Consider the following 24,814-nt stretch of genomic DNA (forward strand, 5'->3'; position numbering starts at 1 on the left):
TATTTCCTAAGGCTAGGTTTCTGCAGTACTGCTTTCGTCCTCAAAATTGTACGTTACTGCAAATAAAAAAAAGTATCACGGACAGTACTCAATTGTTTTTGTCGCAAGTGCACTAATACGGCTACAATCACCTCAGTTTTCCATTCATGCTGTACTTTGAGAATATGTTTATTGTAATGTTAATAAAACAATTGCAATTAGCAATATTGACTCTAGATGGGAGAGTTTTGTCATCATTTGGTGTTGAAGTTTTAGTATCTCTTTGTAAACTTTCCATCGCCGGGTGCGGTGGCGTGCGTCTGTAATCCCAGCTACTTGGGAGGCTGAGGCTGTCGGATTGCTTGAGTCCAGGAGTTCTGGTCTACTCTGTGCTATGTTGAGCGGGTGTCCACACTAAGGTTGGTATCAATATGGTGGCTCTAGGGGAGCCTGGGGCTACCAGGTTGTTCTAAGGAGGGGTGAACCGGCCCAGGTCAGAAATGGAGCAGGTCAAAATCCCCATGCCGATCAGTAGTGGGATTGCACCTGTGAATAGCCAGTGTAGAGCAGCCTAGATGATACAGCAGGACACAGTCTTTTATTTACACCTTTAATGAATCTTTTTTTTAATATACAGTAAATATGATATATTGAAGATTTCTATAACATTAGGTCACCATTTAGATGCATCTAACTAGTACCAATCAGAGTGCCAAAGCATTGGTGAGATGTTTTGTGTGCATAGGTGGCCCCCGCCATCACAATATTGGATAACCCTCTGCTACATATTTGTATGAATGTAGCTTTGTGCTTACAACTGTTTTTAAATTAAAGGAAAACTTTCCTTAGTTTAGGTTCACACCTATGCGTTTTCTGATGCGTTTTGCAGAAATACACAGCATTCCATTTAACATGATGGCTTAATTTTTTGAAGGGTGTGGACTAAAACAGGGGGTTACAGTAAAAAAAAAATGAGGCATTGAAGAAGCATAACAAGTTGTGCGGTGCAATTATCGATTAAGGCAGATGCCAAAAAACAGTACCAGGATGCAAAAGAAATGATACTGTGTATGCCTTGTCCATGCACACATTAATATATACTGTGCAACCGCAATCATCTACACCCCACCCCCCACCACCACCTTCCCCACCCTATCGCACCTTAATGTGTTGATAGAATTCCCAGTTTCCCATTCATTCTGTACTTTGGCAATATGTTTATTGTAATTAGAGATGAGCGAAGTATTCAAAAATTCGATTCGACTGATTCGGCGAATTCGTGGGAAAATTTCGATTCGAGTCGAATATATTCGCTGCGAATTTAACTTATAAAAGGGTGTTTCTAGGCTTCAGAGAGCCTTTATATTAGTGCAGAACACTGTACCTTTAATTTAAATGCCCTTGGAGTCTGCTGGGGAAGAGAAATAATACTGACAGTCAGTATGACATGCAGATGAGTGCCATCGATCTTAGAATCACCGCACACTTCACTCATTTGGGCAGTCACGGGGCCAAAACCAGAGTGTGGAGCCACAGTGTGGCGGTGGAGGCAGCAGCAATGGGAGGCCATACAGCACCCTATGACAAAAATGGAAACCACCAGCAGTGTGAGGAGACCTGAAAGTGGCACATGGCAGAGTGTGGCGATGGAGACAGCAGCAATGGGAGGCCGTACAGGGACCCATGACACACTCTGGACCTGGCAGCAGCATGAGGAGGCGGTACAGGGGCCCATGACAGATTACGGGCCTGGCAGCAGCATGAGGAGTCGGCACGGGGGCCCATGGCAGATTACGGGCCTGGCAGCAGCAATGGGCGGCCGTACAGGGACCCATGACACACTCTGGACCTGGCAGCAGCATGGGGAGGCGGTACGGGGGCCCATGACACACTCTGGACCTGGCAGCAGCATGAGGAGGCGGTACAGGGGCCCATGACAGATTACGGGCCTGGCAGCAGCATGAGGAGTCGGTACGGGGGCCCATGACACACTCTGGACCTGGCAGCAGCATGAGGAGGCGGTACAGGGGCGCATGACAGATTACGAGCCTGGCAGCAGCAACTTGGACAGGAGGACGTTCAGCTTCTGCACCGTCGGGTGCGTGCTCGCAAACTGTTGTCTCTTGGAAACGGATTCCAAGAAAGACTGCTGACGGAATCCGTGAAGAGGAGTAGCAGGAGAAGGAGCATCTGAACGAGCGGAATATGCCAACAAGCGACTACAGGGGCCCATGACAGATTACGGGCCTGGCAGCAGCATGAGGAGTCGGTACGGGGGCCCATGGCAGATTAGGGGCCTGGCAGCAGCTATGGGAGGCCCGTAATCTGCCAGCACCCTATGACAAAAAATGGAACACACCAGCAGTGTGAGCAGACCTGAAAGTGGCACATGGCAGAGTGTGGCGATGGAGACAGCAGCAATGGGAGGCCGTACAGGGACCCATGACAGACTCTGGACCTGGCAGCAGCATGAGGAGGCGGTATAGGGGCCCATGGCAGATTAGGGGCCTGGCAGCAGCTATGGGAGGCCCGTAATCTGCCAGCACCCTATGACAAAAAATGGAACACACCAGCAGTGTGAGGAGACCTGAAAGTGGCACATGGCAGAGTGTGGCGATGGAGACAGCAGCAATGGGAGGCCGTACAGGGACCCATGAGAGACTCTGGACTTGGCAGCAGCATGAGGAGGCGGTATAGGGGCCCATGGCAGATTAGGGGCCTGGCAGCAGCTATGGGAGGCCCGTAATCTGCCAGCACCCTATGACAAAAAATGGAACACACCAGCAGTGTGAGGAGACCTGAAAGTGGCACATGTTTGGGGCATGATTCATGGCGGATTTAGTCAGTTGTGTCAGGAACTGGTGGTTTGAAATCCAGACTAATCCACGCCTGATTCATTTTCACAAACGTGAGTCTCTCCACACTTTGGGTGGACAGTCGTGTCCTCCGCGGAGTTGCAATACCTCCTGCCGCACTAAACACGCGCTCCGATGCCACGCTACTGGCCGGGCATGACAGCCTTTCAAGGGCAAATTCAGCTAGTTGGGGCCAAAGGTCAAGTTTCGTTGCCCAGTAGTCAAGGGGATTGTCTACCTCGGTTGGCAGGGTGCTGTCCAAGTAGGCCTAAGCCTGTTGTTTGAGGTCCTGCTCCAGGTCCACCTGATGCTGCTGCTGCTGCTGCTGCGGCTGGTTATTAGTTTCCTCACTGCGCTGGTGAAGAAAGCTACTCATCATCGACTGCAGACTGAGGCAGCTGCTGCTGGTGGAGCTGCCACTGCTCCTACCACCCCACCCCTCCCCTGCTGCCATGGCAGCGGAACGCGAGCGCACAGGGCCCACAGTGTCTGAGGATGGACATTGGCGCAGACAGGCAGAGACCAGCTGACTACATAGGTGGTTTTTATAGTACGTTATTTTGGCCTCCCTCTCAGCAGGTGTGAAAAAGGCCACCATTTTTGAACGGTAGCGAGAGTCCAACAAGGTGGACAGCCAAAAGTCATATCTCTGTCTGATGGTTATCATTCGGCTGTCGGTACGCAAGCAAGCGAGCATGCTATGGGCCATTTGTGCCAAGGAATGCGAGGGACTCCCTGCCTCCATCTCCACAGCATACTGCCACGGTGCGTCTGGGTCCTCTGTCTCCTCTTCCTCCTCCTCTACCAGATGCTCCTGCTCCTCCACTCCTGTCCGCTGAGTGGAAAAACCACCCATTTCACTCAATAATTCCTGAGCACCAATGTCCTCCTCTACCTCCTCCTCTTCTTCCTGTCCTGCCCCCACAGGGGTCATGTGGCGTTGAGATCTGTGCGCCACGTCTACCGCACCCTGACCAGCCATTGTTAACAGCATTTGTTCCAGGACGTGCAACAGAGGAATGACGTCGTTCATCCCATAGTCCTGCCGACTCACGAATAGCGTGGCCTCCTCAAAGGGCCTGAGCAAGCGCAGGTGTCACGCATGAGCTGCCAATGGCTGACATCTAAGTTACACAGGGAGTACCTTTATCCGCTTTTAACATCAGGAAATCTGTGATGGCCTTTTGCTGTTCGTAAAGGCGGTCTAACATATGTAGGGTTGAATTCCACCTTGTTGCAACGTCACAGCATGAGGAGTCGGTACGGGGGCCCATGGCAGATTACGGGCGTGGCAGCAGCAATGGGAGGCCCGTAATCTGCCAGCACCCTATGTCAAAAAATTGAACACACCAGCAGTGTGTGAGGAGACCTGAAAGTGGCACATGGCAGAGTGTGGCGATGGAGACAGCAGCAATGGGAGGCCGTACAGGGACCCATGAGAGACTCTGGACCTGGCAGCAGCATAAGGAGGCGGTATAGGGGCCCATGGCAGATTAGGGGCCTGGCAGCAGCTATAGGAGGCCCGTAATCTCCCAGCCCCCTATGTCAAAAAATTGAACACACCAGCAGTGTGAGGAGACCTGAAAGTGGCACATGGCATGAGACACTGTGGACCTGGCAGCAGCATGAGGAGGCGGTACAGGGGCCCATGGCAGATTAGGGGCCTGGCAGCAGCTATGGGAGGCCCGTAATCTTCCAGCACCCTATGTCAAAAAATTCAACACACCAGCAGTGTGAGGAGACCTGAAAGTGGCACATGGCAGAGTGTGGCGATGGAGACAGCAGCAATGGGAGGCCGTACAGGGACCCATGACAGACTCTGGACTTGGCAGCAGCATGAGGAGGCGGTATAGGGGCCCATGGCAGATTAGGGGCCTGGCAGCAACTATGGGAGGCCCGTAATCTGCCAGCACCCTATGTCAAAAAATTCAACACACCAGCAGTGTGAGGAGACCTGAAAGTGGCACATGGCATGAGACACTGTGGACCTGGCAGCAGCATGAGGAGGCGGTACAGGGGCCCATGGCAGATTAGGGGCCTGGCAGCAGCTATGGGAGGCCCGTAATCTGCCAGCACCCTATGTCAAAAAATTCAACACACCAGCAGTGTGTGAGGAGACCTGAAAGTGGCACATGGCAGAGTGTGGCGATGGAGACAGCAGCAATGGGAGGCCGTACAGGGACCCATGACAGACTCTGGACTTGGCAGCAGCATGAGGAGGCGGTATAGGGGCCCATGGCAGATTAGGGGCCTGGCAGCAGCTATGGGAGGCCCGTAATCTGCCAGCACCCTATGACAAAAAATGGAACACACCAGCAGTGTGAGGAGACCTGAAAGTGGCACATGGCAGAGTGTGGCGATGGAGACAGCAGCAATGGGAGGCCGTACAGGGACCCATGAGAGACTCTGGACCTGGCAGCAGCATGAGGAGGCGATATAGGGGCCCATGGCAGATTAGGGGCCTGGCAGCAGCTATAGGAGGCCCGTAATCTGCCAGCACCCTATGTCAAAAAATTGAACACACCAGCAGTGTGAGGAGACCTGAAAGTGGCACATGGCATGAGACACTGTGGACCTGGCAGCAGCATGAGGAGGCGGTACAGGGGCCCATGGCAGATTAGGGGCCTGGCAGCAGCTATGGGAGGCCCGTAATCTGCCAGCACCCTATGTCAAAAAATTCAACACACCAGCAGTGTGTGAGGAGACCTGAAAGTGGCACATGGCAGAGTGTGGCAATGGAGACAGCAGCAATGGGAGGCCGTACAGGGACCCATGACAGACTCTGGACCTGGCAGCAGCATGAGGAGGCGGTACAGGGGCCTATGGCAGATTAGGGGCCTGGCAGCAGCTATAGGAGGCCCGTAATCTGCCAGCACCCTATGACAAAAAATGGAACACACCAGCAGTGTGAGGAGACCTGAAAGTGGCACATGGCAGAGTGTGGCGATGGAGACAGCAGCAATGGGAGGCCGTACAAGGACCCATGAGAGACTCTGGACCTGGCAGCAGCATGAGGAGGCGGTATAGGGGCCCATGGCAGATTAGGGGCCTGGCAGCAGCTATGGGAGGCCTATAATCTGCCAGCACCCTATGTCAAAAAATTCAACACACCAGCAGTGTGAGGAGACCTGAAAGTGGCACATGGCATGAGACACTGTGGACCTGGCAGCAGCATGAGGAGGCGGTACAGGGGCCCATGGCAGATTAGGGGCCTGGCAGCAGCTATGGGAGGCCCGTAATCTGCCAGCACCCTATGTCAAAAAATTCAACACACCAGCAGTGTGTGAGGAGACCTGAAAGTGGCACATGGCAGAGTGTGGCGATGGAGACAGCAGCAATGGGAGGCCATACAGGGACCCATGACAGACTCTGGACTTGGCAGCAGCATGAGGAGGCGGTATAGGGGCCCATGGCAGATTAGGGGCCTGGCAGCAGCTATGGGAGGCCCGTAATCTGCCAGCACCCTATGTCAAAAAATTCAACACACCAGCAGTGTGAGGAGACCTGAAAGTGGCACATGGCATGAGACACTGTGGACCTGGCAGCAGCATGAGGAGGCGGTACAGGGGCCCATGGCAGATTAGGGGCCTGGCAGCAGCTATGGGAGGCCCGTAATCTGCCAGCACCCTATGTCAAAAAATTCAACACACCAGCAGTGTGTGAGGAGACCTGAAAGTGGCACATGGCAGAGTGTGGCGATGGAGACAGCAGCAATGGGAGGCCGTACAGGGACCCATGACAGACTCTGGAACTGGCAGCAGCATGAGGAGGCGGTACAGGGGCCCATGGCAGATTACGGGCCTGGCAGCAGCTATGGGAGGCCCGTAATCTGCCAGCACCCTATGACAAAAAATGGAACACACCAGCAGTGTGAGGAGACCTGAAAGTGGCACATGGCAGAGTGTGGCGATGGAGACAGCAGCAATGGGAGGCCGTACAGGGACCCATGAGAGACTCTGGACCTGGCAGCAGCATGAGGAGGCGGTATATAGGGGCCTATGGCAGATTAGGGGCCTGGCAGCAGCTATGGGAGGCCCGTAATCTGCCAGCACCCTATGTCAAAAAATTCAACACACCAGCAGTGTGAGGAGACCTGAAAGTGGCACATGGCATGAGACACTGTGGACCTGGCAGCAGCATGAGGAGGCGGTACAGGGGCCCATGGCAGATTAGGGGCCTGGCAGCAGCTATGGGAGGCCCGTAATCTGCCAGCACCCTTTGTCAAAAAATTCAACACACCAGCAGTGTGTGAGGAGACCTGAAAGTGGCACATGGCAGAGTGTGGCGATGGAGACAGCAGCAATGGGAGGCCGTACAGGGACCCATGACAGACTCTAGACTTGGCAGCAGCATGAGGAGGTGGTATAGGGGCCCATGGCAGATTAGGGGCCTGGCAGCAGCTATGGGAGGCCCGTAATCTGCCAGCACCCTATGACAAAAAATGGAACACACCAGCAGTGTGAGGAGACCTGAAAGTGGCACATGGCAGAGTGTGGCGATGGAGACAGCAGCAATGGGAGGCCGTACAGGGACCCATGAGAGACTCTGGACCTGGCAGCAGCATGAGGAGGCGGTATAGGGGCCCATGGCAGATTAGGGGCCTGGCAGCAGCTATAGGAGGCCCGTAATCTGCCAGCACCCTATGTCAAAAAATTCAACACACCAGCAGTGTGAGGAGACCTGAAAGTGGCACATGGCATGTGACACTGTGGACCTGGCAGCAGCATGAGGAAGCGGTACAGGGGCCCATGGCAGATTAGGGGCCTGGCAGCAGCTATGGGAGGCCCGTAATCTGCCAGCACGCTATGTCAAAAAATTCAACACACCAGCAGTGTGTGAGGAGACCTGAAAGTGGCACATGGCAGAGTGTGGCAATGGAGACAGCAGCAATGGGAGGCCGTACAGGGGCCCATGAGAGACTCTGGACCTGGCAGCAGCATGAGGAGGCAGTATAGGGGCCCATGGCAGATTAGGGGCCTGGCAGCAGCTATAGGAGGCCCGTAATCTGCCAGCACCCTATGTCAAAAAATTGAACACACCAGCTTTGTGAGGAGACCTGAAAGTGGCACATGGCATGAGACACTGTGGACCTGGCAGCAGCATGAGGAGGCGGTACAGGGGCCCATGGCAGATTAGGGGCCTGGCAGCAGCTATGGGAGGCCCGTAATCTGCCAGCACCCTATGTCAAAAAATTCAACACACCAGCAGTGTGAGGAGACCTGAAAGTGGCACATGGCAGAGTGTGGCGATGGAGACAGCAGCAATGGGAGGCCGTACAGGGACCCATGACAGACTCTGGACTTGGCAGCAGCATGAGGAGGCGGTATAGGGGCCCATGGCAGATTAGGGGCCTGGCAGCAGCTATGGGAGGCCCGTAATCTGCCAGCACCCTATGTCAAAAAATTCAACACACCAGCAGTGTGAGGAGACCTGAAAGTGGCACATGGCATGAGACACTGTGGACCTGGCGGCAGCATGAGGAGGCAGTACAGGGGCCCATGGCAGATTAGGGGCCTGGCAGCAGCTATGGGAGGCCCGTAATCTGCCAGCACCCTATGTCAAAAAATTCAACACACCAGCAGTGTGTGAGGAGACCTGAAAGTGGCACATGGCAGAGTGTGGCGATGGAGACAGCAGCAATGGGAGGCCGTACAGGGACCCATGACAGACTCTGGACTTGGCAGCAGCATGAGGAGGCGGTATAGGGGCCCATGGCAGATTAGGGGCCTGGCAGCAGCTATGGGAGGCCCGTAATCTGCCAGCACCCTATGTCAAAAAATTCAACACACCAGCAGTGTGAGGAGACTTGAAAGTGGCACATGGCATGAGGCACTGTGGACCTGGCAGCAGCATGAGGAGGCGGTACAGGGGCCCATGGCAGATTAGGGGCCTGGCAGCAGCTATGGGAGGCCCGTAATCTGCCAGCACCCTATGACAAAAAATTCAACACACCAGCAGTGTGAGTAGACCTGAAAGTGGCACATGGCAGGGGCATGATTCATGGTGGATTTAGTCAGTTGTGTCAGGAACTGGTGGTTTGAAATCCAGACTAATCCACGCCTGATTCATTTTCACAAACGTGAGTCTCTTCACACTTTGGGTGGACAGTCGTGTCCTCCGCGGAGTTACAATACCTCCTGCCGCACTAAACACGCGCTCCGATGCCACGCTACTGGCCGGGCATGACAGCCTTTCAAGGGCAAATTCAGCTAGTTGGGGCCAAAGGTCAAGTTTCGTTGCCCAGTAGTCAAGGGGATTGTCTACCTCGGTTGGCAGGGTGCTGTCCAAGTAGGCCCAAGCCTGTTGTTTGAGGTCCTGCTCCAGGTCCACCTGATGCTGCTGCTGCTGCGGCTGGTTAGTAGTTTCCTCACTGCGCTGGTGAAGAAAGCTACTCATCATCGACTGCAGACTGAGGCAGCCGCTGCTGGTGGAGCTACCACTGCTCCTACCACCCCACCCCTCCCCTGCTGCCATGGCAGCGGAACGCGAGCGCACAGGGCCCACAGTGTCTGAGGATGGACGTTGGCGCACAAAGGCAGAGACCAACTGACTACATAGGTGGTTTTTATAGTACGTTATTTTGGCCTCCCTCTCAGCAGGTGTAAAAAAGGCCACCATTTTTGAACGGTAGCGAGGGTCCAACAAGGTGGACAGCCAAAAGTCATCCCTCTGTCTGATGGTTATTATTCGGCTGTCGCTACGCAAGCAACCGAGCATGCTATGGGCCATTTGTGCCAAGGAATGCGAGAGACTCCCTGCCTCCATCTCTACAGCATACTGCCACGGTGCGTCTGGGTCCTCTGTCTCCTCCTCCTCCTCCTCTACCACATGCTCCTGCTCCTCCACTCCTGTCCGCTGAGTGGAAAAACCACCCATTTCACTCAATAATTCCTGAGCACAAATGTCCTCCTCTACCTCCTCCTCTTCTTCCTGTCCTGCCCCCACAGGGGTCATGTGGCATTGAGATCTGTGTACCACGTCTACCGCACCCTGACCAGCCATTGTTAACAGCATTTGTTCCAGGACGTGCAACAGAGGAATGACGTCGTTCATCCCATAGTCCTGGCGACTCACGAATAGCGTGGCCTCCTCAAAGGGCCTGAGCAAGCGGCAGGTGTCACGCATGAGCTGCCAATGGCTCACATCGAAGTTACACAGGGGAGTACCTTTATCCGCTTGTAACATCAGGAAATCGGTGATGGCCTTTCGCTGTTCGTAAAGGCGGTCTAACATGTGTAGGGTTGAATTCCACCTTGTTGCAACGTCGCAGATCAGGCGATGCTGTGGAATTCCGTTCTGCTGCTGCAGCTCAAGGAGGGTGTGCTTTGCGGTGTAGGAATGGCTGAAATGCATGCAAAGTTTACGTGACATTTTAAGGATGTCTTGCAGTGGGATGGTGGATTTTAGGAACCGCTTGACAACCAGATTGAACACGTAAGCCATGCATGGCGCATGGCGCATGGCACAACCTTCCTTGACGCAGAGCAGACACCATGTTCTTTCCGTTGTCGGTCAACATGGTTCCGATTTTGAGTTTGCGCGGAGACAGCCATCTGTCGATTTCTCTGTTCTTTACACTGAGAAGTTCCTCCCCTGTGTGACTACGTTCGCCAAGGCATACCAGGTGCAGCACAGCGTGACACCGTTGCGCCCTGCACATGTGATATGCCGGTCGGGTAATGGGACTTGGCACAGGGGTGGCGGCTGAGGACACGAAGGAAGAAGAGGTGGTAGAGGCGGACATCTTTTGTGGACCAAGGACGTGCAAACGTGGAGGCAAAAGCGGCGTGACCTGTCCAAGTTGCTGGTGCGGCTGTGACGGCACCACGTTCACCCAGTGGGCCGTAAATGACATGTACTGTCCCTGACCGTAGTTACAGCTCCACACGTCGGCGCTGCCGTACACTTTGGCAGAGACCGACATGCTCAAAGACTGGCCCACCATCTCTTCTACATGTGAATGCAGGGCTGGCACTGCCTTTTTGGCGAAGAAATGACGGCTTGGCACTCTCCACCGCGGTGCGGCACAAGCCATCATTTCTCGGAAAGGTGCTGAGTCCTGAGGACTGCAGCACCAGCAACTTGGACAAGAGGACGTTCAGCTTTTGCACCGTCGTGTGCGTGCTCGCAAACTGTTGTCTCTTGGAAACGGATTCCAAGAAAGACTGCTGACGGAATCCGTGAAGAGGAGTAGCAGGAGAAGGAGCATCTGAACGAGCGGAAGATGGCAACGAGCGACAACTCCCCTCAGCAGAGGTGTTGGAGCCTTGACTGGCTGATAGAGGGCGATTGACGTCGGGTGACGGAGCAAGTAACGGAGCGGGTGATGGAGCGGGGGCTGGGGCGGGCAGAACCGCCGTATCTTTATCACGGTTTTCCCAGGCCACCAAATGGCGACGCTGCATATGCTGCCGCAACGCTGTAGTCCCAACATGGGCCCCCTGGCCACGCTTGACTTTCTGGCCACATAGTCGACATACGGCTACGTTTACTTCCTCGGGCGGCTTGATAAAAAATTGCCACACCGCCGAGTAGGAAACTTTGCCCCCGCTACTCTTCACTGGCTGACTGCTGCTTCCTCCGTGCACACCAGCACCACTACTGGCCGTGGTGGTAGGCTGCAGTGGAGCTGGTGCTGTACTCCGTGGCCGTTTGCCTCCACTGACACTGCTGCGACCCTGCTGCCTCCTGGGCAACCCACCGACTGTTTTGCTCGCTGCCAAGCTGCCACCCTCTTCTCCTGATGATGCGGAAGCAATAGCCTGATGACGACGAGGCTGCCAAGTGCGATCAGCCTCCTCATCATCAATTAGGGTCTCCGCCTCACTACTAGCCCCCTCGGCTGCGTGTGGGTCAGGAGACAGACCTGTCTCTAGACCGGCTACCGAGCCACTCTCCTCGCCACTACTTCTTCGCCTGGCTGCTGAAGAGGCGGATGTCTCCCCCCGTTCCTGACCGCCCTCTGTTTGCTCTTCCTCACTGTACAGTGGGGCTGAGCCCACAGCATGCGATACTTCGCTTGGTGAGGGAACACCAAAGGACAGGGGCAGGTAGAGGACACGTGATTTCAGTGGGCTTGGTCCCGGGCCATGCCAACTAACGGTTGTGTCTGACGTACCCACCGACCGTTGGCTGTAGGTGTCAGAGGTGACCTGGGAAGAGGAAGACGACCGAGCCAACCAATCGATGACGGCAGGGTTGTCGGTGGAGACACGACCGCTGGATGACACCGGGAGCACTGGCCTCTGGCTGCGAATAGTGCTGCCTCGACCCCTTCCTCTGCTGCCACGTCTGCTCGCTCCTAAAACATTGCCTTCTCTGCCACTCCTCTGCATGTTGTCTGACATACTCTTTAATTAAACGATTCTGTGTCCCTGAGTAACAATTCTGTGTCTGTCCCTGAGTAACAATTCTGTGTCCCTCAGTAACAATTCTGTGTCCCTCAGTAACAATTCTGTGTCCCTCAGTAACAATTTTGTGTCCCTCAGTAACAATTCTGTGTCTGTCCCTGAGTAACAATTCTGTGTCCCTGAGTAACAATTCTGTGTCCCTCAGTAACAATTCTGTGTCCCTGAGTAACAATTCTGTGTCTGTCCCTGAGTAACAATTCTGTGTCCCTAAGTAACGTTTCTGTGGCCCTAAGTAACGGTTCTGTGTCCCTCAGTAACAAATCTGTGTCCCTCAGTAACAATTCTGTGTCCCTCAGTAACAATTCTGTGTCCCTGAGTAACAATTCTGTGTCCCTCAGTAACAATTCTGTGTCCCTGAGTAACAATTCTGTGTCCCTGAGTAACAATTCTGTGTCCCTCAGTAACAATTCTGTGTCCCTGAGTAACAATTCTGTGTCCCTGAGTAACAATTCTGTGTCCCTCAGTAACAATTCTGTGTCCCTGAGTAACAATTCTGTGTCTGTCCCTGAGTAACAATTCTGTGTCCCTAAGTAACGTTTCTGTGGCCCTAAGTAACGGTTCTGTGGCCCTCAGTAACAAATCTGTGGCCCTAAGTAACGTTTCTGTAGCCCTAAGTAACGTTTCTGTGGCCCTAAGTAACGTTTCTGTGGCCCTAAGTAACAGTTCTGTGGCCCTCAGTAACAGTTCTGTGGCCCTCAGTAACAATTCTGTGTCTGTCCCTGAGTAACAATTCTGTGTCCCTAAGTAACGTTTCTGTGGCCCTAAGTAACGGTTCTGTGGCCCTCAGTAACAATTCTGTGTCCCTCAATAACAATTCTGTGTCTGTCCCTAAGTAACAATTCTGTGGCCCTAAGTAACGTTTCTGTGGCCCTAAGTAACGTTTCTGTGGCCCTAAGTAACGATTCTGTGGCCCTCAGTAACAATTCTGTATCCCTCAGTAACAATTCTGTGTCTGTCCCTGAGTAACAATTCTGTGTCCCTAAGTAACAATTCTGTGGCCCTAAGTAAAGTTTCTGTGGCCCTAAGTAACGTTTCTGTGGCCCTAAGTAACGATTCTGTGGCCCTAAGTAACGTTTCTGTGGCCCTCAGTAACAAATCTGTGTCCCTCAGTAACAATTCTGTGTCTGTCCCTAAGTAACAATTCTGTGGCCCTAAGTAACGTTTCTGTGGCCCTAAGTAACGGTTCTGTGTCCCTCAGTAACAATTCTGTATCCCTCAGTAACAATTCTGTGCCTGTCCCTGAGTAACAATTCTGTGGCCCTAAGTAACGTTTCTGTGGCCCTAAGTAACATTTCTGTGGCCCTAAGTAACAATTCTGTGGCCCTAAGTAACGTTTCTGTGGCCCTCAGTAACAAATCTGTGTCCCTCAGTAACAATTCTGTGTCTGTCCCTAAGTAACAATTCTGTGGCCCTAAGTAACGTTTCTGTGGCCCTAAGTAACGGTTCTGTTGCCTTAAGTAATGATTCTGTGGCCCTAAGTAATGTTTCTGTGGCCCTAAGTAACGTTTCTATGGCCCTCAGTAACAAATCTGTGTCCCTCAGTAACAATTCTGTGTCTGTCCCTAAGTAACAATTCTGTGGCCCTAAGTAACGTTTCTGTGGCCCTAAGTAACGGTCCTGTGGCCCTCAGTAACAATTCTGTGTCCCTCAATAACAATTCTGTGTCTGTCCCTAAGTAACAATTCTGTGGCCCTAAGTAACGTTTCTGTGGCCCTAAGTAACGTTTCTGTGGCCCTCAGTAACAATTCTGTATCCCTCAGTAACAATTCTGTGTCTGTCCCTGAGTAACAATTCTGTGTCCCTAAGTAACGTTTCTGTGGCCCTAACTAACGATTTTGTGGCCCTAAGTAACGTTTCTGTGGCCCTAAGTAACGTTTCTGTGGCCCTAAGTAACGGTTCTGTGGCCCTCAGTAACAATTCTGTGTCCCTCAATAACAATTCTGTGTCTGTCCCTAAGTAACAATTCTGTGGCCCTAAGTAACGATTCTGTGGCCCTCAGTAACAAATCTGTGTCCCTCAGTAACAATTCTGTGTCTGTCCCTAAGTAACAATTCTGTGGCCCTAAGTAACGTTTCTGTGGCCCTAAGTAACGGTTCTGTGGCCCTCAGTAACAATTCTGTGTCCCTCAATAACAATTATGTGTCTGTCCCTAAGTAACAATTCTGTGGCCCTAAGTAACGTTTCTGTGGCCCTAAGTAACGATTCTGTGGCCCTCAGTAACAAATCTTTGTCCCTCAGTAACAATTCTGTGTCTGTCCCTAAGTAACAATTCTGTGGCCCTAAGTAACGATTCTGTGGCCCTCAGTTACAAATCTGTGTCCCTCAGTAACAATTCTGTCTGTCCCTAAGTAACAATTCTGTGGCCCTAAGTAACGTTTCTGTGGCCCTAAGTAACGATTCTGTGGCCCTAAGTAATGTTTCTGTGGCCCTAAGTAACGTTTCTATGGCCCTCAGTAACAAATCTGTGTCCCTCAGTAACAATTCTGTGTCTGTCCCTAAGTAACAATTCTGTGGCCCTAAGTAACGTTTCTGTGGCCCTAAGTAACGGTCCTGTGGCCCTCAGTAACAATTCTGTGTCCCTCAATAACAATTCTGTGTCTGTCCCTAAGTAACAATTCTGTGGCCCTAAGTAACGTTTCTGTGGCCCTAAGTAACGTTTCTGTGGCCCTCAGTAACAATTCTGTATCCCTCAGTAACAATTCTGTGTCTGTCCCTGAGTAACAATTCTGTGTCCCTAAGTAACGTTTCTGTGGCCCTAACTAACGATTTTGTGGCCCTAAGTAACGTTTCTGTGGCCCTAAGTAACGTTTCTGTGGCCCTAAGTAACGGTTCTGTGGCCCTCAGTAACAATTCTGTGTCCCTCAATAACAATTCTGTGTCTGTCCCTAAGTAACAATTCTGTGGCCCTAAGTAACGATTCTGTGGCCCTCAGTAACAAATCTGTGTCCCTCAGTAACAATTCTGTGTCTGTCCCTAAGTAACAATTCTGTGGCCCTAAGTAACGTTTCTGTGGCCCTAAGTAACGGTTCTGTGGCCCTCAGTAACAATTCTGTGTCCCTCAATAACAATTATGTGTCTGTCCCTAAGTAACAATTCTGTGGCCCTAAGTAACGTTTCTGTGGCCCTAAGTAACGATTCTGTGGCCCTCAGTAACAAATCTTTGTCCCTCAGTAACAATTCTGTGTCTGTCCCTAAGTAACAATTCTGTGGCCCTAAGTAACGATTCTGTGGCCCTCAGTTACAAATCTGTGTCCCTCAGTAACAATTCTGTCTGTCCCTAAGTAACAATTCTGTGGCCCTAAGTAACGTTTCTGTGGCCCTAAGTAACGATTCTGTGGCCCTCAGTAACAATTCTGTATCCCTCAGTAACAATTCTGTCTGTCCCTGAGTAACAATTCTGTGTCCCCAAGTAACGTTTCTGTGGCCCTAAGTAACGTTTCTGTGGTCCTAACTAACGATTCTGTGGCCCTAAGTAACGTTTCTGTGGCCCTAAGTAACGTTTCTGTGGCCCTCAGTAACAATTCTGTGTCCCTCAATAACAATTCTGTGTCTGTCCCTAAGTAACAATTCTGTGGCCCTAAGTAACGTTTCTGTGGCCCTAAGTAACGATTCTGTGGCCCTCAGTAACAAATCTGTGTCCCTCAGTAACAATTCTGTGTCTGTCCCTAAGTAACAATTCTGTGGCCCTAAGTAACGTTTCTGTGGCCCTAAGTAACGATTCTGTGGCCCTCAGTAACAATTCTGTATCCCTCAGTAACAATTCTGTCTGTCCCTGAGTAACAATTCTGTGTCCCTAAGTAACGTTTCTGTGGCCCTAAGTAACGTTTCTGTGGCCCTAAGTAACGATTCTGTGGCCCTAAGTAACGTTTCTGTGGCCCTAAGTAACGTTTCTGTGGCCCTTAGTAACAATTCTGTGTCCCTCAATAACAATTCTGTGTCTGTCCCTAAGTAACAATTCTGTGGCCCTAAGTAACGTTTCTGTGGCCCTAAGTAACGATTCTGTGGCCCTCAGTAACAAATCTGTGTCCCTCACTAACAATTCTGTGTCTGTCCCTAAGTAACAATTCTGTGGCCCTAAGTAACGATTCTGTGGCCCTCAGTAACAAATCTGTGTCCCTCAGTAACAATTCTGTGTCTGTCCCTAAGTAACAATTCTGTGGCCCTAAGTAACGTTTCTGTGGCCCTAAGTAACGATTCTGTGGCCCTCAGTAACAATTCTGTAGCCCTCAGTAACAATTCTGTCTGTCCCTGAGTAACAATTCTGTGTCCCTAAGTAACGTTTCTGTGGCCCTAACTAACGATTCTGTGGCCCTAAGTAACGTTTCTGTGGCCCTATGTAACGTTTCTATGGCCCTAAGTAACGATTCTGTGGCCCTAACTAACGTTTCTCTGTCCCTAACTCTCTCCCTGCATACAGCCAGGTCTGCCTCTGTTGAATGACTGGAGGCAAATGTAGAATTCTAAAATGGCCGCCATTTATAGCTCGACCATTACACTGTGCTGGCTGGCTGGCTGCTGATTGGCTAATGCGATCACATGTCATGAATGAATGCATTATGGGTCAGCGCGCCTTGTCTGCGCGCCTTCCCAGAGATCCCCGCTCCGTCGCCGCACATGTCGCCGCCATTTTAGGAAAAATCGAAATTTTCCTAATATTCGAAACGAATTCCACTTTGCCTACTTTGATTCGCTCATCTCTAATTGTAATGTTAATAAAGCAATTGCAGTTAGCAATGTTGACTCTAGATGGCAGAGTTTTGTCATCATTTGGTATTGAAGTTTTAGTATCTCTTTGTAAACTGTTTCCATCGCCGGGCGCAGTGGTGTGTTTCTGTAATCCCAGCTACTTGGGAGGTTGAGGCTGTCGGAGTGCTTGAGTCCAAGAGTTCTGGTCTACTCTGTGCTATGTTGAGTGGGTGTCCACACTAAGGTTGGTATCAATATGGTGGCTCTAGGGGAGCCTGGGGCTACCAGGTTGTCCTAAGGAGGGGTGAACCGGCCCAGGTCAGAAATGGAGCAGGTCAAAACCCCCGTGCCAATCAGTAGTGGGATTGCACCTGTGAATAGCCAGTGTAGAGCAGCCTGGATGATACAGTGAGACACAGTCTTTTTTTTTTACAACTTTAATGTATCTTTTTTTAATATACAGTAAATATGATATATTGAAGATTTCTGTAACATTAGATTATCTTTTAGATGCATTTAAAAAGCACAAAATAAAACAGACCCCATATTACATAGTAATGCATGATGGAACAGCGATCCGAGAATTTATCCCAGAATTCTTGAGATGTAGCCAGTGTAGTGCAGCCTGGACAATACAGTGAGACACAGACTTTTTCACCTACACAGCTTTACAACCGCTGGGACTGAAACTGACCACTTAGACTATTTATTTATTGATTTGTTTGGTTATTCTTTGTAATATTTTACATTGGTGACTTTTACAATTGATTGCAGCATTGATAATCTGTGATAACTAATGAAGTGGTCCTGCATTATTCTTAAACTTAGCATTTTTACCACTGTGATGTGATCTCTTTAATACTTGAATATTATTTTGAAGATCCATGGTGTGCTGGCGATATATTCTTTGATTGTGTTGCTCTCAGTCTCCTTCAAATCTCCAAATTCCTTTTTCTTGCTGTTGTGATCCCACTTCCTGCTAGAAGGTGGCTACGTTCTTTCTCCATGGTCCCACTGTATGTAGGAATGCAGCCACTGTCTCTTGTCCAGTTGTCAGCTCCCAGGCCTCTTATTTCCCTGCTCACTTCCATTTGTTTGGAACATGTTACTTGTGGTCACTGCTCTATTCACAACACAAATCCCATAATCCATCTGGGGATGGACTATGGGATGTGTGGTGTCAATAGAGCAGTGATCACAAGTAACATGATCCAAACAAACAGAAGTGAGGAGGGAAATGAGAGGCCTGGGAGCTCACAAAGGGTGTTACAAGTAGGTAGAATAACAGAGAACAGCGAAAGAAATGATTTGTTGAAAAATAGATTACAGGGTCATTAACCGCTTCCCCCCTTCAGTATAGCAGAAATACTGCTTGTCAGTTAAAGTAACACAGTGCTGTATCACAAGAAATGGCCTGGTCAGGAAGGGGGGTAAATCCGCTGGAGGGCAAGTGGTTAATGAAGAATGTGCTATTAGCAATAATGACTTTGGATTATTATTATTATACAGTATTTATATAGCGCCAATAGTTTGCTCAGCTTTGTACATTATAGTGGGAGACAATACAGTAACAATACAATGCGATACACGAGAGGTTCGAGGGCGATGCTCCTTGGAGCTTACAATCTAGGAGGGAGGGGAGAGTGGTACAGGAGGATGACAGAGTTGAGACATTATTTGGCTTTGAGCTGCTAGTATCTCAGGGCAAGCAACACCTTCCACAGCGTGCAGTGGCGTGCATCTGTAATCCCAGCTCCTTTGGTGGCAGAGACTCTCAGATTGTTTGAGTCCAGGAGTTCTGGTCTCTCCTGTGCTATTTTGGGGAGCCTGGGGCTACCTGGTTGTTCTAAGGAGGGGTGAACCAACCCAGGTCAAAACCCGGTGCTTTTCATTGATAGGAAATCCCTGGAAGAAAATAGCAAGACAGTTACATTAGCCAGACATTGTATCAGGGATCCAGAGCTACATTTGTTTCACCTCCCTGTGAATCCCCTCTACACCCCTCACTTCTAATGTGTTAATAATATTCCTAGTTTTGCATTCATGCTGTACTTTAGTAACATGTTTATTGTAATGCTAGTGAATCACTCACAATTACCAATATTTAAACTAGATGGCTGGGCAGAGACATCACTTGGCTTTTGAGCTTCTAGTATCTCAGAGCAATTCATTACCCTTGCCAGGTGTAGTGGTGTGCATGTGTAATCTCAGCTACATGCAATGAGGCTGTCGGTGTTGCTCGTGTTCACGAGTTCTAATTTTCTCTGTGCAATGTTGAGCGGGTATCCACACTAAGTTCATTATCAATATGGTGGTTCTAGGAGAAGGGTTGAACCATCCTAGGTCAGAAAACCCCCATACTTTTCAGTAGTGGGATTGCACCTGTGACTAGCCCGTGTAGAGCAGCCTGCATGATACAGTGGGACACAGTCTAGTTTTTTTCTTACACCTTTAATGTATCTTTTTTAATATACAGTAAATATGATATATTGAAGATTTCTATAACATTAGATCATCTTTTAGATGCATTTTAAAATAAGCACAAAATAAAACAGACCTCATATTACATAGTAATGCATGAGGAACAGCGATCCGAGAATTTATCCCAGAATTCATGAGAGGTAAATGAATCTGGCAATATTCCAGCATTGCTGTGCCTGAATGACATTTATCAGACAAATTGGTGACAGTATAAGGCACCTAACTTGTGCCAATCAGAGTGCCAAAGCATTGGTGAGATGTTTTGTGTGCATAGGTGGCCCCCGCCATCACAATATTGGACAACCTTCTGCTACATATTTGTATGAATGTAGCTTTGTGCTTACAACTGTTTTTCAATTAAAGGAAAACTTTCCTTAGTTTAGGTTCACACCTATGCGTTTTCCACTGCATTTTACAGAAACGCACAGCAGTCCATTTAACATGATGTCCTATGGGACAGGTTCATATCTCCACGTTTTCACTCGGTGCGTATTTTGTAAATGGTCTGAGACTTTTTTCAATGCAAAATGTTGCATTTTTGGTTCTATAGACTTCAATGGAGATTCTGCAGAAGAACATGTAGTGCATTTTTTATGCATTTTGCATTTTAATCTGCCCAGCAACAAGTTGGCGGAAAAACGCAAAATGCATCAAAAACACAGGTGCAAAAACCGAAAACACACCGCAAAGGAAACACTGCAGAAACGGATCAAACGCCAACTGCATAGGTGTGAACCTAGCCTTAGGAAATATGGAGGTTACCATTCCTAGCTTCTGTTCTGCAAATGCTGGTTCAGAGATGTCTATCAGGGAGGACAGTTTGTAGAATGATAAAGAAGTGCTAGACTATATGGCAGAAAATAGTTATGGCTTAATTTCTTAAAGGGTGTGGACTAAAACAGGGGGTTACAGTAAAAAAAAAAAAAAAATGAGGCATTGAAGAAGCACAACAAGTTGTGCGGTGCAATTATCGATTAAGGCAGACGCCAAAAAACAGTACCAGGATGCAAAAGAAATGATACTGTGTATGCTTTGTCCATGCGCACATTAATATATACTGTGCATTCGCAATCAACTACACCCCACCCCCACCACCACCTTCCCCACCCTATCGCACCTTAATGTGTTTATAGAATTCCCAGGTTTCCATTCATGCTGTACTTTGGCAATATGTTTATTGTAATTTCCTAGATTGTAAGCTCGAAAGAGCAGGGCCCTCGAACCCCTCGTGTATTGCATTGTATTGTTACTGTACTGTCACATGTTCTGTCCCCCTTTGTATTGTACAGCGCTGAGTGAACTGTTGGCGCTTTATAAATACTGTATAATAATAATGTTAATAAAACAATTGCAATTAGCAATATTGACTCTAGATGGCAGATTTTTGTCATCATTTGGCTTAGACGTTTTAGTATCTCTTTGTAAGCTGTTTCCATCGCTGGGCGCAGTGGCGTGCGTCTGTAATCCCAGCTACTTGGGAGGTTGAGGCTGTCGGATTGCTTGAGTCCAGGAGTTCTGGTCTACTCTGTGCTATGTTGAGCGGGTGTCCACACTAAGGTTGGTATCAATATGGTGGCTCTAGGGGACCCTGGGGCTACCAGGTTGTCCTAAGGAGGAGTGAACCGGCCCAGGTCAGAAATGGAGCAGGTCAAAACCCCCGTACCGATCAGTAGTGGGATTGCACCTGTGAATAGTCAGTGTAGAACAGCCTGGATGATAAAGTGGGACACAGTCTTTTTTTTCTTACACTTTTAATGTATCTTTTTTAATATACAGTAAATATGATATATTGAAGATTTCTGTAAAATGAGATCATCTTTTAGATGCATTTAAAAAAGCACAAAATAAAACAGACCCCATATTACATAGTAATGCATGATGGAACAGCGATCCGAGAATTTATCCCACAATTCATGAGAGGTAAACGATTCTGGCAATATTCCAGCATTGCTGGGTCTTATCTGCCAAGTTCCCCGGTTATGCTGATGATCAGCTCTAATGAAGTGCCTGAATGGCATTTATCAGACAAATTGCTGACAGTATAAGGCACATAACTAGTGCCAATCAGAGTGCCAAAGCATTGGTGAGATGTTTTGTGTGCATAGGTGGCCCCCGCCATCACAATATTGGACAACCCTCTGCTACATATTTGTATGAATGTAGCTTTGTGCTTCCAACTGTTTTTCAATTAAATGAAAACTTTGCTTAGTTTAGGTTCACACCTATGCGTTTTCCACTGCATTTTCCAGAAACACACAGCAGTCCATTTAATATGATTTCCTATGGGACAGGTTCACATCTTCACGTTTTCACCCTGTGCATTTTTTGGAAAGGGTCAGGGACTTTTTTCAATGCAAAATGTTGTGTTTTTGGTTCTATATATTTCCATGGAGACGCCGCCGAAAAGTATGCAGTACATTTTTGATGCATTTTGTGTTTTAATCTGCCCAGCAACAAGTTGGAGGAAAACACGCAAAACGCTTAAAAAATCCATGTTTCCAAAACTCAAAACATACAGCAAAAAGCACTGCAGAAACGGATCAAACACCAACTGCATAGGTGTGAACCTAGCCTTAGGAAATATGGAGGTTACCATTCCTAGCTTCTGTTCTGCAAATGCTGGTTCAGAGATGTCTATCAGGGAGGACAGTTTGTAGAAGGATAAAGAAGTGTTAGACTATGTGGCAGAAAATAGTTATGGCTTAATTTTTTGAAGGGTGTGGACTAAAACAGGGGGTTACAGTAAAAAAAAAAAAAGAAGGAGGCATTGAAGAAGCATAACAAGTTGTGCGGTGCAATTATCGTATAAGGGCAGACGCCAAAAAACAGTACCAGGATGCAAAAGAAATGATACTGTGTATGCTTGGTCCATGCACACATTAATATATACTGTGCAACTGCAATCAACTACACCCCACCCCCCACCACCACCTTCCCCACCCTATCGCACCTTAATATGTTGATAGAATTCCCAGTTTTCCATTCATGCTGTACTTTGGCAATATGTTTATTGTAATGTTAATAAAGCAATTGCAATTAGCAATATTGACTCTAGATGGGAGAGTTTTGTCATCATTTGGTGTTGAAGTTTTAGTATCTCTTTGTAAGGTGTTTCCATTGCTGGGCGCGGTGGCGTGCGTCTGTAATCCCAGCTACTTGGGAGGCTGAGGCTGTTGGATTGCTTGAGTCCCGGAGTTCTGCTCTACTCTGTGCTATGTTGAGTGGGTGTCCACACTAAGGTTGGTATCAATATGGTGGCTCTAGGGGAGCCTGGGGCTACCAGGTTGTCCTAAGGAGGGGTGAACCGGCCCAGGTCAGAAATGGTCAAAGCCCCCATGCCGATCAGTAGTGGGATTGCACCTGTGAATAGCCAGTGTAGAGCAGCCTGGATGATACAGTAGGACACAGTCTTTCTTATTTTACACCTTTAATGTATCTTTTTTTAATATACGGTAAATATGATATATTGAAGATTTCTTTAACATTAGATCATCTTTTAGTTGCATTTAAAAAAGCACAAAATAAAACAGACCCCATATTACATAGTAATGCATGATGGAACAGTAATCTGAGAATTTATCCCAGAATTCTTGAGATGTAGCCAGTGTAGTGCAGCCTGGACAATACAGTGAGACACAGACTTTTTCACCTACACAGCTTTACAACCGCTGGGACTGAAACTGACCACTTAGACTATTTATTGATTTGTTTGGGTATTGTTTGTAATATTTTGCATTGGTGACTTTTACAATTGATTGCAGCATTGATAATATGTGATAACTAATGAAGGGGTCCTGCATCATTCTGAAACTTAAAAGATCCATGGTGTGCTGGCGATATATTCTTTGATTGTGTTGCTCTCAGTCTCCTCCAAATTCCTTTTTCTTGCTTCTGTGATTTCACTTCCTCTTAGAAGGTGGCTACGTTCTTTCTCCATGGTCCCACTGTATGTAGGATTGCAGCCACTGTCTCTTGTCCACACCCCAGATGGACTATGGGATTTGTAGTGTGAATAGAGCAGTGACCACAAGTAACATGTTCCAAACAAACGGAAGTGAGGAGGGAAATGAGAGGCCTGGGAGCTCATGAAGGGTGTTACAAAGAGGTAGGAGAACAGAGAAAGAAATGATTTAGTGAAAAATAGATTACAGGGTCATGAGTGAAGAATGTGCTATTAGCAATAATGATATTAGATGACAGAGTTGAGCCATTATTTGGCTTTGAGCTGCTAGTATCTCAGGGCAAGCAATGCCCATTGCAGAGTGCAGTGGCATACATCTGTAATCCCAGCTCCTTTGCTGGCAAAGACTATCAGATTGCTTGAGTCCGGGAGTTCTTGGGAGCCTGGGGCTACCGGGTTGTTCTAAGGAGGGGTGAACCAGCCCAGGTCAAAACTCAGTTCTTTTCATTGATAGGAAATTCCTGGAAGAAAATTGCAAGACAGTTGCATATGAAATATTGTAATGTTAATAAAGCAATTGCAATAAGCAATGTTGACTCTAGATGGCAGAGATTTGTCATCATTTGGTATTGAAGTTTTAGTATCTCTTTGTAAACAGTTTCCATCGCCGGGCGCGGTGGCGTGCGTCTGTAATCCCAGCTACTTGGGAGGCTGAGGCTGTTTGATTGCTTGAGTCCAAGAGTTCTGGTCTACTCTGTGCTATGTTGAGGAGGTGTCCACACTAAGGTTGGTATCAATATGGTGGCTCTAGGGGAGCCTGGGGCTACCAGGTTGTCCTAAGGAGGGGTGAACCAGATCAGAAATGGAGCAGGTCAAAACCCCCATGCCAATCAGTAGTGGGATTGCACCTGTGAATAGCCAGTGTAGAGCAGCCTGGATGATACAGTGGGACACAGCCTTGTTTTTTCTTACACCTTTAATGTATCTTTTTTAATATACAGTAAATATATGTCAGGGTCCCCCCTCCCTCTCTTCCCCCCCCCCTTCCCCATTGCATGTACCTGCACGTAGCCCACATAAAGTAATGTGCTGGGCACCAGGGAGCTGCCTCCTGTGCCGAGGATCACACCTCTTCTCGGCCGGGCACTGAGAAGTCTGCCGCCTCACTTTGCCTGCGTGTGGATTCTCTACATGCAGGCCGCCTAGGTGTCTTTGTGTGCCCCCTTCTCCATGTCAGTGGTAAAAACGCTAAGTTTCAAAACGATGCAGGACCCCTTCATTAGTTATCACAGATTATCAATGCTGCAATCAATTGTAAGTGGGATTGCACCTGTGAATAGCCAGTGTAGAGCAGCCTGAATGATACAGTGGGACACAGTCTTTCTTATTTTACACCTTTAATGTATCTTTTTTTAATATACAGTAAATATGATATATTGAAGATTTCTATAACATTAGATCATCTTTTAGTTGCATTTAAAAAAGCACAAAATAAAACAGAC

The 24,814-nt window shown here is 48.7% G+C and overlaps 5 non-coding genes and 1 pseudogene across 5 annotated transcripts; all 6 read left to right on the forward strand.

Moving 5' to 3' along the window:
• Window positions 1-278: 278 nt before the first annotated feature.
• On the forward strand, window positions 279-579 carry LOC149435618 (signal recognition particle RNA). The gene has a single exon (XR_016308405.1).
• Window positions 580-17,054: 16,475 nt separating this feature from the next.
• LOC149435619 (signal recognition particle RNA) lies at window positions 17,055-17,355 on the forward strand. The gene has a single exon (XR_016308424.1).
• Window positions 17,356-19,108: 1,753 nt separating this feature from the next.
• Window positions 19,109-19,364, forward strand: LOC149435620 (signal recognition particle RNA; annotated as a pseudogene).
• A 1,484-nt stretch (window positions 19,365-20,848) lies between these two features.
• On the forward strand, window positions 20,849-21,149 carry LOC149435621 (signal recognition particle RNA). The gene has a single exon (XR_016308404.1).
• Window positions 21,150-22,530: 1,381 nt separating this feature from the next.
• On the forward strand, window positions 22,531-22,825 carry LOC149435622 (signal recognition particle RNA). Its single transcript, XR_016308435.1, has one exon.
• A 1,153-nt stretch (window positions 22,826-23,978) lies between these two features.
• On the forward strand, window positions 23,979-24,274 carry LOC149435623 (signal recognition particle RNA). Its single transcript, XR_016308437.1, has one exon.
• Window positions 24,275-24,814: the final 540 nt, after the last annotated feature.

This window comes from Staurois parvus, unplaced genomic scaffold (genome assembly GCF_062004578.1).
Source record: "Staurois parvus isolate SC_StPar_1 unplaced genomic scaffold, SC_StPar_1.0 ptg001483l, whole genome shotgun sequence".
NCBI classification, from domain to species: domain Eukaryota; kingdom Metazoa; phylum Chordata; class Amphibia; order Anura; family Ranidae; genus Staurois; species Staurois parvus.